Source organism: Dipodomys merriami, unplaced genomic scaffold (genome assembly GCF_024711535.1).
Source record: "Dipodomys merriami isolate MVZ:Mamm:240054 unplaced genomic scaffold, mDipMer1.0.p SCAF_1, whole genome shotgun sequence".
Taxonomy (NCBI): Eukaryota; Metazoa; Chordata; class Mammalia; order Rodentia; family Heteromyidae; genus Dipodomys; species Dipodomys merriami.
Window position 1 is genome coordinate 59,069,755 of NW_027202270.1, and position 19,774 is coordinate 59,089,528.

The 19,774-nt window shown below is 34.2% G+C and overlaps 1 protein-coding gene across 1 annotated transcript in view; it reads right to left on the minus strand.

Moving 5' to 3' along the window:
* Galnt13 (polypeptide N-acetylgalactosaminyltransferase 13) overlaps positions 1-19,774 on the minus strand; it is a 544,599-nt gene that overhangs the window by 123,614 nt on the left and 401,211 nt on the right. The window lies entirely within an intron of this gene.

Consider the following 19,774-nt stretch of genomic DNA (forward strand, 5'->3'; position numbering starts at 1 on the left):
TCTACTTGGGATAGCAGTAGGAACAGAGAAGTTCCCCTTCCCTTTATATCTTGGAAAATGAATAGCTAGTTTTTATTTCTTATGTTAAAGAATAGAAGCTTGACGAAGGAGTCAATGAACTGTAAATGGATCATTTTCTTTACATTGTAAGCAGCAGTGGTAAACAAGGACATAAATGTTAATGGACTTTCTTGAACAAGCTTTGGAGTCAGCACTACTGCATGCCAAGCAATGCAATAATTAAACTACTGCAACATATGCACATGTGAATATTGGCAAGCAACCATTCAAGGCTTTCCTTGCTGTCCCAGTCATTGTAATACTTTGAAACTTCCAAGACAATGTAGAAACTCACAAATTTATTAACTACATATTTTTAGAAACACAATATGGTCCTTTTATATGATATATCTTTACTCATTAAATCATATTGATTCATTCATTACATCATGTACCTTTTGCAATGCTTCTGTGTTTTTTTTTTTTTTTAAACAAGGACATTTTTGTCAGTCCACCTTAACAGATTACCTTAGACAACATACTATCACATTAATTTAGAGAAGATAGCCATTGAAAACTTATGATTCATTGTACTGGGGAACAGCAATCTAATTCACATTGATTTTGAGTAAAGCTTTACATACCCATCTGTTCCATTTTAAGCTAGGCTTGTACAAATCAATGCATCTCTAGCACCAACATGAACTAAGTAATCAATGGATAAGGAAAATCTTTACTTATTGCTCAGTAATTATACTTGCATTCAAATATAATATAATAAAATGTGCAAGGTCATTTGGGCAGAAGAACAAGTGACCCATGGATCACAAGTAGAGTGTCTGGCTTTGTATTTATTTTCCAAATAAAGCTGATCTAAGGACATATATATTTGGTACATATTTGTCTTCATGTACTAAGATATTTGTCAATACTTCTACCTCAGTACTAGGAATCCTTCAGTTGGTGGACAGTACAATTTACTGCAGGCAATAATTTTATTCTCAGGATTCTGATCAACTCCAGCGCTAATCTACTCTCTACCCACCTGCTTACTCTTGGTTCTGACCCTGACTTTATTATTCCTACTTGTCATTTGAACTTAGCATAACTATTCAGATATTCTGGTGTTTGATTCTCAATTTTTATTAATGGACTATATTTTGAACTTGTCCCCCTGGCATTCTGCTTTCAAGATCACCTTGAACATAACACCTGCATTGGTTCCAACACCATTTGAATTTTTAACTCTGGTACCAGTGCAGATTTAACTTCCCTGCAAAGAGATGAGTAGTGCAAACAGCAGCAACAGAAATAAAAGTAAAGAAATACCTTGTTGTTCTGATTCATTACACTTTCTATTTCAGCAGCCCTTCAAGCAGCAGGACGAATAAGCTTAGATTCCGGCTTTTTAGTGTAACTGAACAGATGGACTGCGATGAAATTGCCCCATCAAAATTTGTTTGTCCCATTTTATTACAATTATTCAGATAAGGAATGAAGATTGAAATAAGAAATAGATGAAAACAGGTTGTTGTTAGTGAATTTTGGTGAGTGAACAAATTCACAGTAACATGAATGCAAGCTACACATTTCTTTCCTTGTAGCTTCATGGAAACTAAAAACCAATCAACAACAACAAAAAAGGTAGAGACTGGCATTGCCAAACATCTAAATAGTAAAGTTAGATGTATGGAATTGGAATATTACAAAGAATGAGGGAAAACACCCATCCAAAGGCCTTTGCACATTTATCTATGACATTAGTAAATAGGAATATATTTGATGCCAGGCTCCGGTGGCTCACACCTGTAATCCTAGCTACTCAGGAGGCTGAGATCCGAGAATCTCAAAGCCAGCCAGAGCAGGAAAGTCCGTGAGACTCTGATCCCCAATAAACCGCTCAGAAAACCGGAAGTAACGCTTTGGCTCAAGTGGTAGAGCGCTAGCCTTGAGCTGAAGAGCTGAGGGGAACCGCCCAAACCAGGGTTTAAGCCCCACAATCAACAAAAAAATTTAAAAAATTTAAAAAGTCAAGCCCCATGACCAAACAAACAAACAAAGAAAGGAATATATTTGGTGGTAAAATTGATTGTTGTACACTGTATGGGTGTGTGGAATAACACACAATGAACACCCATTGTATAAGTCAAATAGGCATATCTGTATAGACAAATTGAAAACTAGTAAGCTTGATTGTTTCAAATCTTTAAAAAGTAAATCAAACAACTCTAAAATATGTATAAATATTTTCTTTGCAATATATGTAGCTCTATTGTTTGATGTAAGTTATTTCATATCATGATAATTTCAATTTAAGTGATTCTGATAATATTTTAGTATATAAGGAAATGCATGATTTTACAGAAAATAATGTACATAGTTTTAGGAATCAGAACAGAGTTGACTTAGAATGATAAATCATCTCTCACGTTGCTGCTCTTCAGCCGAAGTAGTACAATCAAATCTGAGTTGATGGAGGTAGAACAAAAGAATAAAACAAATAAAATTATTTTTAGATAATCAAAATTACTTAAAATAAATCATCTTATTAAAAAACATCAGTTTCCTAAGATGCCTAATTCACTAAAAGAAAAAAGAGAGAAGAAAGTGTTAAAGACAAGGTGATTTGCATGAAATAGAACTTCTAGTTTGAAGGAGTAGCTTCCTTAATGTTAGTATCAATATGTAGAGTTCATGTAATCCATATAAGAGCAAAATATACTAGAATAGAATTTGATGAAGTCAGGTACTCTGTAAGCTACATGTAAAAATATTCACATTCTATGGGAATATTTATAATTTAGAGGGATAGTCCTACCAAACTCAGCTACACTCAAATGTTTTGGGGATCTATAAGTTTACAATGAGTATAAAACGTCAGTAGAGGTCATCTGCTATTTTAAAGTGTAACTGCGGCTTAATTTGATCATTTAACCAGTCGTCTATTTTGCAAGTCTCATTTGAACTAGCCATGGTGGTGTTTGTCTATAATCCCAGCACCTGTCAGGTTGAGGCAGGAATATCATGAGTAAGAAGCCTCCCTGGGCTATGTAAAGACATTCTGCTTCAAAGAAAACAAACCAATCTTCTTTGAATGAGTAAGCAGTTAATGTTGTTCTTTATCTTTTAGGAGTCAGACACAGAAAGGTCAATAGGATCCATGCATTTCTAACATCACTGTGCTTGAATGATAAATGTGACTGATACGGGGTTATTAGTAACTGCAGTAGTCCTTGTTGATGGAGATTCACTTTATATGCTCAACTATTGTATTAAAATATTGTGGAGGAGATGGGGACAAACAAGTCGTTTAAGGATTCAGGTGGACCTGTTGCAACAATGAGAAGTACAAAATGTCATGTCAAAACCAGCTTTACAATGTCGGTGTGGGGGGGGGGAGGGGGGTATAATTGGGCGGGGGGAGGGGGGTAAAATTGGGTGGGGGGAGGGGGGAGGCGGGGAAGGGAAGTGAAGGGTAAACAAAGGAGGAGGCTGCAATGCTTGGTAAGAAATGTATGCATTATCCTGCCCATGTAATTGTAGCCCCTCTGTACAGTATGTTCTCAAATAAAATAAAATACAATTAAAAAAAAAAGTTAACATAAAAAAAATAATAAAATATTAAATGGACAGCTTTAGAAATAATTCATGTTAGTTGTGTACTGTTCTGAATAATATGAGCAAATGAACCAGTCATTTGTCCAGTGCATCCACACTGTATATACCAATTGCCTTACTCACTTAATGGCAATGGTCATCAGACTGACTGTAGTAGTATCAATATTACAGTGTTTATGGTCAAGGAATAATATATTACATCACAATTCCTATGTCATTTACTTTATCTCTTCATGTAGGCCTGTTTAAATTCACCTCATTTCATGAAGGAGGGTGAGTATGAGTGCAATATGGTAACCATTTGGGGAGAATTTAAACATTTCATACCTATCATAGTGTCCTACAATTGTCCTTTCTTTTCCTTTCTTTTTTTTTGGTCGGTTGTGGGGCTTGAACTCTGGGCCTGGGCACTGTTCCTCAGTCCTTCAGCTCCAGGTGAGTGCACTACCACCTGAGCCACAGCAACACTTCCAGTTTTCTGGTGGTTGTTATCTGTTTGTTTGTTTGGAGACAGAGTCTTACTCTATAACCCAGGCTGGACTCAAGATCCTGTTGAGTGTTTTGATTATAGGTAAGCACCATTACACCTAGCCCCAATGTTTCTATTTTATAATTAGTAATGGTTGTTAACATCTTAGTGTGTATAATTTGTCATTTAGATTTCATCATACTTATATAGGTTTAAGAAAAAAGTATAGTCCATAGTTTACTACTCTCTATGGCTTTAAGTATCAACTAATAGTCTTGCAAAGTTTCCTCACAGATAAAGGGTAATTATAGATCCTGACCATCACATGAAATGATCAGTTATCCTTTGATTCATAGTCTTCAACAAATGAAGCTTTGTTACAGGTGAGAATGTAGAGGATCAGAGTAATTGAGTACTCAAACAATACCAGAATAACAACACAAGTCAGATATTTATGCAGTTGGCCTCCATTAAACATAATGATGTGATTATCTGTTAAATAAAAGTAAGTACCTTGCTTCCTATAGTGACCATGGTCAAATGAGGATTCAGGTCTAGAGCTCAGACTTCAGGCTAGATACTTGCATAACTCACATGAAATTCAGAGGATAAAAATTGATATGAGGATGTGGTTTAGTGGTAGAGTGCTTGCCTAGCATGCATAAATCCTGGGGTTCAATTCCTTAGTACCACATAAACAAAGCTGGAAGTGGCACTGTGGCTCAAGTGGTAGAATGCTAGCCCTGAGCAAAAGAAGCTCAAGGACAGTGCCTAGGCCCTGAGTTCAAGCCTCAGGACTGGCAAAAATAATGATACAAGGAAACCAAAATAAATTAATAGTAATATAATTTAAAAGATACTCTGATTAAAGTAAGACTATCTATGAGATATATAAAATATTTTCTAATATCTCAAAAGAGCTTTACATGTAATCTTTAGATTTTTTTAGTGAATATGTGCCTTTAATGTACAGATGAAATAAGACAATTATGCTTGGAAAATAATACAGTCAAAATTATACTGTAAGCAAGAGCTACATAGGAAATTAGGAAATGCATCACTCCTAAATAAAAAAAATCAATCTTAAATCATTACCAAAAATAACACTCTTTCTAATAAGTTACTTGAGTTCTGACATTGCTAATTCTTTTTGATTTAATTCCAAGTAATAAAAAGAAATATTGTTAAATATCTATATTTATATAGGTCATATTAAGCAATCAAAAGTTTATCTTACACAGAGATTCTACAGTATCAAGTTTAGTGGAAGAGGTAGTGATAGGCATTATATCAATATCTGTTTACATTTTAGTAGGTAAGCAACATTTCTTAATATGCATATGAAAATATATGAATAAAACTGAACTTTCATAGTTTAAGGTTCAGTTAAGCTGCCAGGAGAGGTAAAATCAATTTAAAGAAAATTAACCTAAATTAGTATATGGAAAGCAATGAGTAAGTTAAAATTAATGGCAGAGATTGTAGCAATACTAAAATAGAATATATTAGATATATAAAATTGAAAAGAATGGTTATTTCCAAAAATCCAACAGTGATGAGGTTGCATAAGTAGTTCAGTTTAGTTTAGTGTATGTTTCTTAAAACAGTAAATGAGTTATTGTAGTCCTTGATTGCTACCCAGTAAAAGTTTAAAGAAAAAATTTGTTTCTTATCTATGACTTTATTGCTATATTGATTTCAAAAGCTGATTAAAAAGCACTTCTTCCATTTCTCACAACTAAACTTTCTACATTTCTCATAACTAAAATCTAATCTGTGTAAATCGAACAATTGCAATTCTCAGCATTCTAAATGAAAGCACACCATTTTAGAGACTTAGTATAGAAAATTAGAATAATCTACTGGAAGCACATTTTTAACACTATTTCTTTTTCTCCAGACTAAAGGAAAGAAATCTACTTAATAAGCAGTTCAACTTAAGTTTACTTGCTCTCTAACTGTAATGTAATGGGCAAATCTGTACATAACTTTACTGAAAAATAATCAGATGTTATGTCACTCCTGAAAAGCTTGTTTCTCATATAACAATGGAATAATATCAAAAAAATCATTAGAAATTATGTTTAGCAGAAATTTAGCGAGCAATATAGATTATCAATGAAGTTAAACTATCTAAAGACATTTTAACTTCTAAGGAAACTTAATGACAACTCAGATATTCTATCTTCATTATGAAAATATGGCTGTTAAAGATATTGACTGGAAGCAGGGCTGCTGAAACTTGGACTTTTATCATTAACTAGGAAAATATTAAATGCCCTATTTGATGTACTGGTAGCAAGCGACAAGAATTACCTAAGAAACCATTATCAAAAATGATCTGACCTCAGAATGTGCTGTCTAAAGTTCTAAAACATTATTAAATGAAAAATATTGCCTGAGTAGTATTGCCTGGGAAAGTGATCCTATGCAATTTCTCAAACTCAAAGCTATCTATGGATGTTGAGTCAATTTACCATTACAATTATAAGCTAGGATTAACAGTTACAAGGTTCAGAAAAAAAGAAAGAACACCTTAATTTTCACAGTTCATTCTGATGTGTCACTTATCAAAATCTAAAATATTTTTCTAGTTACTAATTTTAGAACTGTAATCCATCTCACATAGAATATAATATATTACATTTGCTTGAATAGAGACAAACATTGATATTAACTAAAACAATTGGTGAGATCGAACTTGTAACAGTGGGAACAATTAAAGACTGTTTGGTCTTATCAAGAGTTCTGATAAGCATTCAAACACTTTTAGGTGCTTAGACTTGCTCATATTCATTAGAAACCGTGGGTTCCTCTAATAGTTTTCACTGAAGACTACATTCTATCTTTTGTTACTAGGTATCTTAGAGACTACTAGAGTACAGGAATAAACAGTAAGTAGTTCATACATACATACACATTTTGAAAACTAGAATAATCATCTGGCTTACATTTGTGAATTCATAAGCCTCTAGCATCCATCAGACATACGTAGACATATTATTTTGCCATTGTTTATTTGTATATTTTATCACGTTAAATTATATCTAATTAAGGAAAATGTTTTCATTAGAAACTTTTTAAATTACCTTTTAGGAAAATGCTTAAACTGTTATAATGCATTGCCTGAAGTTACCTTATCCATTAATAACAAAAATGAGTGGAAAATGGACTAAATGAATACATTTTAATGATAAATTGATAAACTATATTTGTGCAATGACATTCTGAATTGTAACAGAATTTAGACTGTTGATACATGTAGCATTGCATCCAAATCTCAAACAAATTGCTAGGGCTGGGCAATGTTGTTTCATGCCTGTAATTCTAACTACCTTGGAGTCTGAGAATAGATGATTTTAGTTTGAGGTCAGTTCAGCAGAAAAGTTCAGAAAACTACTGCTTAGTTGAAAACTGGCCAATAGGACACACAGCTATTTATTTTTTCTAGCAATTATGGGAAGCCTGATGTAGACAGATTGAAGTTAAACACAGTCTATTTCAAAGTAGCCATACTCTTGTCTCAAAGGTAAACAGAAAAATATGATGATACTGGCATGACTCAACAATAGATGATATGCTTAGCAAGTAGAAGGCCCAGAATTCAAAACCCAATAAACCTTCCACTCTCAAGAAAGATTTAATTTTTTAAGTATGTATTACATGGTTCCATTTATATGAAGTTCTAGACCAAGCTTGACTAAACTACATTAGAATAATACTAGAGCTATAACTATTTTGAGTTGGATGAGACTGACTGTCTAAGGCAGAGAACATTTTTCCATATTGATAAAATTTTTTCCTAGATTGATGAATTTTTAAGAGTCTTGGTTACACATTTCTATACATTTGCCCAAAGAGCAAATATGTATTTATATGTTAATATTTCATAGTATGTAAATGTCACCCAAAGAAATCTCTATTATAAATATTGACTCTGGTTGGGGCAATAGATGCTTAAGTATTTATGAAAACTATACTGATGTCTGTGATTTGCTTTGAAGTGCATTAAAATAAGATTCAATAATAGGTAAAAGTCTATATAGATGAGTAGATAAAGCAAGTAGATATTGTAGAATATAAGTGGTTAAGTATTTAGTATTGAGTATTTAGTAGAAAGTTCTGCCAACTCTGCTGTATATGGCAATTTTTTTGGATAAAATCTTGAAAAGAGTATATAATTTTACCAATATAACAGTGGAAAGTTAAAATAACTGCTGGAATATAGTTAAGAATATATAATATGTCCCCAGAGATCTTAAAAGCATTAGGAAAACCTGTAGGTAGTACTGTATATTAGCAATGAAATTTGGTTTGGAACTGTCCAGATTAGAGACTTCTGTTTTCCTCATCAAGCACCAGGTTTTCAAAATCACTTGAATTTTGTAATATCTTCCTACAAAAAAGGTTAAAATCAAGCCCTTGTTTTTGTAAACAAAAGCATGAGCATTATTTTTGTGGTACTTCCCACATAACTTTCATCACAATTTCTCTGAAACAATCCTCATGCAAAAGTACCTTCTATTTCATGTTAAAAGGAAGCTTTGAATTATATCAAAATATAAACAGATTTATTTTCCATTTGGAAGAAATACTTAAGGCTGTTAGTATTTTTGAGTAATGGTGAGAATACTCATAAAATAAATTGGAAATTAACTTTACAGCTTGGGCGGGGAGTGAGGGAGGTGGGAGAGGGAAAGGATACTGAAGAACAACAAGGGAAGGGGTAGCAATGATCGACAAGAAATTACTCATTGCCTTACTCATGTAACTGCAAACCCTCCATACAGCATCTTTACAATAAAATAAAAATTTAAAAAATAATAAAAATAAATTAGTAAAGGCATAACTCTGGACATTTAAAATACCATTTAACAAAATGAATTCCAGGAAATATTTTTGTTGTTTGTCTTTGCTTTGCTTTTTCTTTGGGGGGGGGGTAGGGAAGAAGGGGATGCAGAAGTGGAAGGGAAATAAGTCAAAAGTCCAAGGCAGAGAAACATGTTAAATCCATATATTGAGGAGCTAGCATATAGTTCAGTGACCTGCTAAGGAGAACTGAAACCAAAAATTACGATATGGGGCAGGCTTATTGAGTAAGCATTCTTAAATCTTTTAATTTTTTAAAAATCTTTTAGAATCTTTCCTAATGATTATTTAATTGAAGTTGACTACAGCTTCAAAAATTCTGTTCTATAATGCCCAAGATGGAAACTGAATAGCGAAGTGGATAAAAACAGCACAGGTAGCAAATCTACAAGTTAACACTCAAATAATGGTCATTATAATGCAACACTTATGATATTTCCATAAAAATCTAGCCACTGGAGAAAGAACTACTCATTCTAGTCCCAAAACTTTCCTGACAAGTTAGAATCCAGAATTTCAAAGCAACAAGATTTACAGGGTACTAAGAGAAAGACTTATTTTTAAAATTATCTTTAAGTAGTAGTACAAAGGGGTTGCCATCTTACAAAGTGGTTTATAAATACAACGTATCTTATCGATGTCACCCCTTCAACATTGTTATCCATCCCTCCCAAACTAGCCCTCTCCCTATTCTTCCTAATTTTGTAGGAATTCTGGAATGAAGAGGAGGAACATTGTTTTTATGTTGTGCAAAGTTGTTCCCACTTAGACTGTGCTCTGGAAGTTAAGTTCTCAGAGTACCAGAATAGAACTAAAGAGGTCTGAGTAGGCAGAGATGGAGATCAAGAGAAGGCACCGATAGGGAGAAACATTGAAGATGTGCTAGAAATAAGGAATATTGGAGATCTGTTTTCATTAACTTAGGCGATGGGAGAAGAGGTCCCATTGGCAAGCTTATGAGCTGTGGAACATGACTCACATGATGCAATGTAAGCTTTGGTCTATTGTTTCCCCTGTTGATGACCCTGGAACTTCTTTCAGTATTCTATGTCTCAAATTTCTTATTTGTAATCCAAGAGTAATAGAAGTAAGTACCTGTCTCAGGAGAGCTTTCAATGAAATAATGCATGCACAGAATTTAGCAAGCAGTCAATAAAGATGGAATTATTAATTAGAAGTATATGCACTACTGAATAAATGTGAAATCAGCACTTGTCTTGTTACCTCTAACTAAAAGATAAATTCTACAGAATCCAGTCTTGGCACAGACTTCAAGAGAATCTGACCTAGAACACAAGGAAGTTGTGTAGAACTGTTGCAAGTCAAGCACAGTAGGAGGTCTATGGCTTGCTTCCTTATTAAAATACAGGCAAGGCAGGCAAGGCAATGAAGAAATGGTTAAGATAGCTGCAGATACTGAGTGTCTGCAACTCCTTTATTTCCAATAGATTCAGTTATTAAAAGGCATCGTGATTTTTTTCCTGAAATATGGTGATCACATGTAAATAAAATTAAGTAAGGACAGTCTTTTCATTGAAAACATGTGTAAACTAGCTTTGTATTATTACAGTTCCCAAAAAGTCTTCAAGAAAAACTTCTTTCTGTGGAACTGATATATGGAAAATGTTATGTGAAGAAAACTGGACTAAACAAAAGATGATGCATTTAAGGAAATAGTTTGTTTCAAAGAAGAGTGAACTATATGGTAAAGTATTTATAATTTATGGTTGATCAATATGAGTGTTTTAGTTATTCCTTTAAAATGGGTACTTACAACTATTTGTTTCATTGATCAAAGTGTTTGGAACCTATATTTTTCCTTCCAATACAGATGCACGGATCAATATGGTCATATAAGAGATTTATTTGTGTACAACTGACTCAGCAATCTCGTAAATTAGAGTTCTGGTTTTTACTGTATTCCTTTTCCAATTCACAACTCTACACATACAGCCTGATGCAACAAGACTATTAAAACATTTCCTGTCTACAAATGAAGTTCTTTTCATTGCTATCATATTTGTGATCTTTCAAAATATTAAGAGCAAGCTTAATAATGCCATTCCCAAAATTATATTGCATGGTATTACTATTGCTGACTAGATTGAAATAGAGTAAGGATTCCAAATCTTTGTTGTGGTTAAAAGTCCTTCAATGCCTCTCCATATTCTTCATGATAAAGACTATCACCACTTCTATGAATGTTGATTAACTGTAGACATCTTGCTTTTTCAGTTTCCAGTCTAGTATTCATGCTTCCCCAGCCTCCAGCTCCAACTTCATTTCACATACACATACATTATTTTTATCAAGATCAACCGATGGACAGTTCTCTAATAAAACAAGGTTTAAAAAACATATTTCTCTCCCTTAACAATTCCTTTCAAAATAGAAATAGTTCCTATTCGTCACTGAAGACATGACTCAAGTGTGAGGATCTCAGCAGTTTGGCTTTGTCTTAAGCACCAGGTACCCCGTTACCCATTGGTACTGGTACTATTACCTCTCTCTGTCTCCAAACTAGAAAACCAACCTATGTGGGCTATTATGTCTTTTATATCCTCAGTGTTCAAACTATAATGTTGGTAAAGTTTGGAGATATTTTTTTGAATTCATGAAGCTATTATTATTATTATTCTGACTGAATTAGTGGCTCTTTATATGAATGATTTTTTTAATCCTTTGTCTTGGAGTCTTATGGATGCTAGATCACTGAAAGTTTGCCTTTTCCCTAAACAACATCCAAGTGAATTGTTATCTACATCTTCATATAGAGTAAGGATGCAGTGTTCTGTCAGTCCACCAGTGGTTTCTACTGATGCTTTCCATCTATCATTCTGTGCTCTGCAAATATGTGAATAAACCTGAGTTACTTAACACTCGGCCCATTTTACATTGCTCATAAGACTTGCACGACCACCTCTTAGCAGTGCTCATAGATTAAAAATATTAAGTCGGGCTACTAGACCAAACTGACTGTCTTCCTAAGCTCTGCTTCTAGATATGCTTGCCCCTTGTCCCCTGGCTTCTCTGCACCTGAGTCATGCTAGGGTTTGTGTATGCCCTGCTTTCAAAATCTTTCCCAATTAGAATGATTTCATAGTAAATTGAACTAAGCTCATCACAGCCTGAAAAAATGACTGATAGCAGCTTTCATATTGAATCTCACAGGAAAGTGACTTGTGGATAATTTGATTTTGTGTGATAGAACATTCTCACTGCTTCTATCTTTTAAGGGAAATATATGTGATTTATGATGTTTGGTATATTTATTTATATTTTGGCCAGGGTGGAAGAAAAATCTAGAAGTCATTTCTTTAACATGCTTTAAACTATTTTAGATATTTTATAGATGATTATAATGTTTTTGTAAGTAATGTGTTTGTAAGAGAGGAAAATCTATTAGGGTAAGTAAAGGAACATGTTCATCACATATGTGCCAAATTATTGATGATGATAATTAAAAGGAGATCTTCAGATTTTCGCATGATAGTTGTCTCTGTACAAACCTGTTTACTAATGACTGCCATCATGACATTTGCTGAGACGTTATTAGTGCCTTCTCAATTTTTTTATTGATAGAGAATGTATGAGTTGTTATAATATTTTTAAATATCACAGTAATAGAAACTAGTCTGGTATTTAAAAAATAATGAATCTGCAGTAAAGTCAAGCTTGAAGTTAAATAATTATTTCTAAAATTTGAGCAAAAACATGTAGACATGCAGGATTATCTGAAGAAATTCACTGGTCCTTTCATTCCTATGACCCTTCAAAACGTTATGGAAAGGTTCTGTTTGATTCTGTCTATGCTCTTTCATCCTAAATGCTCACCTCTGAATAATGTGCAGACTCCAGAGAGCTAGATATTCAAGTGCATTTCCAGGACCTTGAAGAATAAAACTGTCAGGGACTGCTTTGTGAAAGCTTTCCTACTGTCTAGTGTAAAATGATATTGGGACTTTCTCAAATAGACTCCCCTGCTGGGACACACAGTTAGGAAGCAACGTACAGCACATCAGAGGCAGGCCTGGCCCAAACATAAAATAGATAGCTTGGCACTCTTATGAATATGACAGTCTTCGGGTCAGGGCTCCTGAGAGGAAGGAATACACACTGGTTTTTCAAAGGAGCCCTAGGATATGGAAGGTACCTAACACTGTGTTTTTCTTCCCTCTGACTAATAGACAATGAACTTAAGATAAGCACAGGCAGCACATTCTAACACTGTGAAAATATTAAACACCTTTGTCACTATTAAATTGGAAGTGCCAAATCAGGCAAATGTGCTAAAGAAACCATTTGGGAAGTTATTGATACAGGTGGGTTCTTTCTGCTCTCAAATGACTGGAAAGTCATTTAAAGTATGACACAGTAAACAGTACTTTGTGGCAAAAGGGTATGAGCATGAAGCAGAAACAAGACAGCATTTTTTTTTATTCTGAAGCTTTGGGCCTCTCTTTCCTTATCTTTAAGAGAAGGATATAATACAATTTGATAGTACTGTGGTCAAATTTATATAGGACAAAGCATATCCATGTACTTGTGGGGGTAAATAATTCTTAGCTACTTTATAATAACTATCATTCATATGGAGGTTCCTGATCCAAAGAAAAGTCCTGTAAAGGAAGTAGCCTTAGAAGTATCATGGTCTAGTGAGTTGCATAATGACTTTAGTTCAGTTGGATTGGATAAGAAAGCAACTCTACTAACTTCTAGCTGTGTGATATTAGCACCTCGCTTCTTCTAGCCTCAGTTTCTTCCCATGTTCATAAGAATAACACCTTCTTTTGAGAGAGTTGTGAAGAACATAAAACAAGGTGACATAAACCAAGTACAAGTTCACAACCTGACCTTTGCAGAAGTCCATGGCTATAACCCTTCTTCATCATTTTAGTTAAGCAGAAATACTATTGTAATAACTTTTGTGTAACAGTCTGATCTTTTAGTTGTATTTTCTCCTTGTTGAGAAACAACAAAAATCTGCTCACTAACCATTTTTGCAACTGGCAAGCGGGCAAACTACTAGGATGATTTACAAAGTTGAAAATAGAAAAAAAATACAAGGAAAAATAATTTCAGAGTTAAGTATTATAAAATTTAAAAGAATCATATCTTCAAACTATATTACTGTAATGAAAAAAGCCATCTGGAGAAAAGTGATACATTTATGGCAAACATGAACAATGAAGATGTTTCAGCTTTCCAATAATATGTGTTCAACATATTCACAAGCAATACAATAGAACCCCAATAAATAAGTGATAGTGTGAAAACAAGCTGGAGAGTTTATAGAACTATTGAATAGATGAAAGTCCAAATATATTCAACATTTTAATTAATTTAAGCCTATTAATTGAAATATAATATAATTGTTTAATTAATTTAACACTTAATAACTATTGCTGGTCATGATACTCAAAAAGACTTTTTTTTTCAGTCATGGGTTTGAACTCAGAGCCTACTCACTATCCTTGGGCTCTTTTGCTCAAACCTAGTACTCTACTACTTTGAGCCACAATGCATCTTACTCAAAAGAACTTTCTAGCATCTGTTGTTATTAGAGTTCTTGATTTAGCCATTCTAACTGGGGTGAGGTGATATCTCAATGTTGTTTTGATTTGCATTTCTTTTATGGCTAGGGAGGTTGAGCATTTCTTCATGTGTCTATTGGCCATCCTTCTTTCTTCTTCAGAGAAGTTTCTCTTTAAGTCTTTAGCCCACTTGTTTATTGGGCAGTTGTTTTTTGAGGATTTGTTGTCGGGGGATTTAATTTTTTGAGTTCAAGGTATATGTTAGATATGTTGTACAGCTAGTGAAGGTCTTCTCCCAATCCGTGGGCTTTCTATTGATCTTGCTAGCTATGTCGTTTGCCATGCAGAAGCTCTGCAATTTCATGCAATCCCATTTGTCCAATCTTTCTTTGATTTGTTGTATTTCTGGGTCTCTATTAAGAAAATTTCGGCCTGTGCCAAGGAGACCTAGACCTCTAATAATAACAAATGCTGGAGGGGATGTGGACAGAAGGGAACCTTACTTCATTGTTGGTGGGAGTGTAAACTTGTTCAACCACTTTGGAAAGCAGTATGGAGGTTCCTCAAAAGACTCTACATAGAGCTCCCGTATGACCCTGCAACCCCACTTTTGGGCATTTACCCAAATGTTAACAAACAAGACCACACTAAAGCTACCAGCACAACTGTATTTATTGCAGCATTATTTACCATAGCTAAGATATGGAACCAACCCAGATGCCCCTCAGTAGATGAATAGATCAAGAAAATGTGGTATATATACACAGTGGAATTCTATTCCTCCATCAGAAAGAATGACATTGTCCCATTTGTTAGGAAATGGAAAGGTTTGGAAAAAATTATATTAAGTGAAGTAAGCCAGGCCCAAAGAAACATAGGTCCCATAGTTTCCCTTATTTGCAATATCTAGTATATGTCTGAGTCAAGCAGAAAAGGTCAGATAAGGTGATGTTAGGGAAATGAGCCCTAAGATATGTATTCAAATGTTTTTTTTTTCTTTCATGTGATTGTTTCTAACACATTTATAAGATTATTTCTTTGTTGCAGTATAACCCCTGCTTTCACTGTATTTGATGTTGGTATAATTTGTGGAGGGTAAGGGGAAAAACAAATCATTTAAATAGGGCTACAGGTGGACCCATTGCAACAATGAGATGTACAAGTCGTTATGTCAAAAACGAACTTCACAACTTTGGTGTGGGGGGGCGGGCGGGGAGGATTGAGTGGGGGGGGGAGGATGGGAAGTGATGGGAAGGGGAAACAAAGGAGGAGGCTAGAATGCTTGATAAGAAATGTACTCATTATCTTGCCCATGTAATTGTAACCCCTCTGTACAGTATTTTCACAATAAAAAAAGAACTTTCTAACTGCATTTCTTAATTTTCAAAATTTCTGAATAAATTTATGTAATTTAATTGTGACTGTGATTTAAAATATTTAGGTATTGAAGTAAAAGGTTTGGAGAAGTTGACAAATATGTTCATACCAGAATGAGATACATGCATGCCACAGCTGTTTACAGTGCCCAACATCAGGGTTTCAGACCTTTTGTGAGAATATGCAGATGTGTGCTGACTAACTGAGCCATGTCTAGGAAAGAGTGTAGGTCTTAGGGAGCTTTGCAATTAACATCAGGTAGTAAATACAAAGGTCACACAATGCCGAGTGTTTTAGGGCTACAACTATGAAATAGAAGAATCAAGTCTGTTAGAGAAAGAAGAGATATTTGACAGAATCATTGTAACTTTACCCTAGCATTTACTTAGATTTTTTTTCTTTTTTAAAAATGACTGGTGTAGTCATTATTTCAATGGTTCTGTATATATCACATTACTTTTACAGAAGGGGATATTACAACAGAAAGAAGTTAAATGACTTGATGAAATTAGTACAGACTATCTAAATACAGTTAAATGACTTGATGAAATTAGTACAGACTATCTAGATATAGGTTTAAGGCTGATTATCAGGACAAAGTTCTGTACTTTCCATTATGTAAGACTCGGTACAAAAATAGCAAACCGAAACATCTTGACTGGGAGGGGGGCGATGGTTTAACAAATAAAGAAGGATACGTAAGAAAAAGAATAATGGGCAAATACCTTCATAATACTCAGTGAACATATGTGAAAATGGAACTAGGAAACAAGGAGATGAATGGATGTCATAGGGTGGAGGGAGAGTGATGGAAGGAATGACTGATCAAAGTCAACTGTACACATAAAAGGAAATAGTATGTTAATCATCTTTTTAAAGCTATTTTAGCTGGGTGTCATTGGCTCAAGACTGTAATCCTAGCTACTCAGGAGGCTGAGATCTGAGGTTCATGGTTCAAAGCCAGCCCCAGCAAGGAAAATCCAAGAGACTCTTACCTCCAATTAACCACCAGAAAACCAGAAGTGGTTCTGTGGCTCAAGTGGTAGAGTGCTAGTCTTGAGATGAAGGCCCAGAATTAAAGCTCCACAACCAACAGAAAAGAAAAAATGAAAAAGCTATTTTAAGATAATAAATAAAACATCATTATGATAAATTGCAAAAAGAAATGTGTTACTGAAAACTGTAGAAGAATTCTGGGTAAACATTTAGTATAATTTGAGGCATGTAAGTGGAAATATGAAAGAGAATATATACACAAAGTTTGTTTAGCAATTCTTTTGAGTTTGCAAAAAATGGTTCCAGAGATTGCTAAAGAACTGAAGCAAAAGTTGTTAAGAAATGTTTTCTTGAAGTACAAAATGTCATGTCAAAACCAACTTTACAATGTCGGTGTGTGGGGGGGAGGGGGGTATAATTGGGTAGGGGGAGGGGGGAGGCTGGGAAGGGAGGTGAAGGGTAAACAAAGGAGGAGGCTGCAATGCTTGGTAAGAAATGTATGCATTATCCTGCCCATGTAATTGTAGCCCCTCTATACAGTATGTTCTCAAATAAAATAAAATTAAATTTAAAAAAAAAGAAATGTTTTCTTGAAAGCCTTTACACTCAGTAGTTTAAGTATTTGCATGATCCTGAGTTGGCCATTTTCTGCTAGGTGAGGATCCTACAAGACATTGGCCTATATTAATTATAGGAAATTTGTGTTACTCAAGTATTCCTTAGTTGGTCTCAAAAGCAATTTGATTTTGAGATATGCTTCAGGTCAAGTACAATTGCTTTCTTTGTCCTAGAGCTGTGCTGTTCACACAATTAAATTTAAATCAAGTTAAGTTAAATGAAAAATCTAAGTTAATAAAATTATTAATTTGGTTCCTTAAGTATTTTAAACAAATTTCATGTGCTTCATGGTTAAACATATTTAGTAGCTACATAGGGAACAGTGAGAAAACTTTCTCCTGAGCTACACATGCTCTAGAGTATACCTTACTTCTGGGATCTTCTTGATCTATTTGGTGATTTTTACATGCTTTCTGTAAGGTTATTCTTGAAACAAAGGACCATCTGTGATGGGACTATTTTGAACATTCTTACTATCAGGAGGTCAGGAAAGAACATTTATGGCTAGAAAGAGTCACTCATTAACCCAACGCACCATTAGGAATGAAGTGGGTACTTATCTAACTTATTTTAAAGCCCCACCCCAGCTGACATGCAAAAGCTCCTTATTAGAAGGTGAGGGAAAATAGTTAACCATGGTAAACTATTTCTGATCTGTCTATCTATCTATCTATCATTGATCAGCAATCACATATCCTAGTTAAATCTTCTAAAAGCTAAAAATTAGTCTTTTCTATCCCTATATCTTGTCTTTCCAGCTATTTTCATTAACTAATTATTGTTTGTGCGATAATGATATATGGTGATGACACAATGAGAATGTCCTAGAAATGAATGTTTGCATTTCCTTGTAGAAAAGTGTTAACACTGCAAGACTATATTACTGAAAAAGAATAAAAACTACATAATTTAATTCCTTCCTTCATGCCTGCCTTCCTCCCCTCCTCCTTTCCTGTTTTCCTGCCTTCCTTCCTTCCTATACAGTATTTGTGAACCTGGGGCTTATACATGCTGGGCAGGCACTATACCACTGACCTGTCCTCTCAGAACATCATTTCTTAGTTATGTGGACTGAGGTATTTTTCAACTACTGTGAGCTGGAATTTTCCTATATTATACAGCTTTTGCAGATTATATGGAATAATGGATTTGGATATATACCCTTTGCAATAAATTTTCTTCTTAATATTAAGCTAATATCTTCACCGATTTTATTTATTCCTCTGTGAAAGCACTGATGTCAGGTCAGGACTGTTTCTGGAGAAAAATTCAGATGTCCTTTCACACTGTCAGAACTTTATTTGTTAATGCAAATGTAAGAGGATGACAGAAACAACAGAATAATAGCTTGTTAAAAGTCTCTACCAGCCAACAAGCAAGACCTTTTATTTTGTGAGCTCTATACTATTAGGCTTAATTAAACTGATATGTAATTTGAAAAAAAAAATCATGTATCTAAAGGCAGAATATTTTAGATCTCTAGTTAATGCCAATGAGAGAAAAATATTAAGATCAGAGTGATAAAACATGAAATTCCTCTTTGAACAACATTCTATCAAGTTATGGGCCATAAGACTCACAAGGAGGAAGAAAAGAGTATATATTTGTGGCTATATTTGTATGTCCAGCCACTAAGGTGCTGTCTGTAAACAGACAACAGTGACAGAATCACATATTGTGTTAAAATGGAAAATGTTCATCTCAAGGGTTCAATTAGTCACAGTAAAAACAGGCAGAGTAGTTCTCTTACCAAGCTTGAATAACATAAAATCTGGTTTTCCCAAATGTTTTCATAATCTATTATCTTATTTCATGCAACTGAAATTCCTGAGAGAAATCATGTCCCTTTCTAATTACTTTAGTCATTACAGGTGACCCGAATTCACTGTTCAGATCTATGTCGCCATGATACGATGATGAAATCGTCAAGACTTCATCCCATTAAAAAGCCATACATATCAGAATGTTATTTTCTAGTTGCAACAGAGTACACAGGGTCAGAGCATGGCTATAATTTATTGAGTTCATGAAAATTTCAGATGTCAGAAAAGTTACTCATATATCCTTCTATTTTTTAATTAAAGCAGTAATAATATAAAGTGTTGGACCCATGAAATCATATCTTAACTGTTACTTCTTACATAATAACTTACCCTATTGTCTGGTGGTTTGAACATTTCTGTGTATTTTGCATTTACTATTTTACTTCCCAGTGACCAGTAAAGTGTCTGATATGTAAATTAATAAATTATATAAATTTACTAGTATTACTCAATTGCTTATTGCAAAAAGA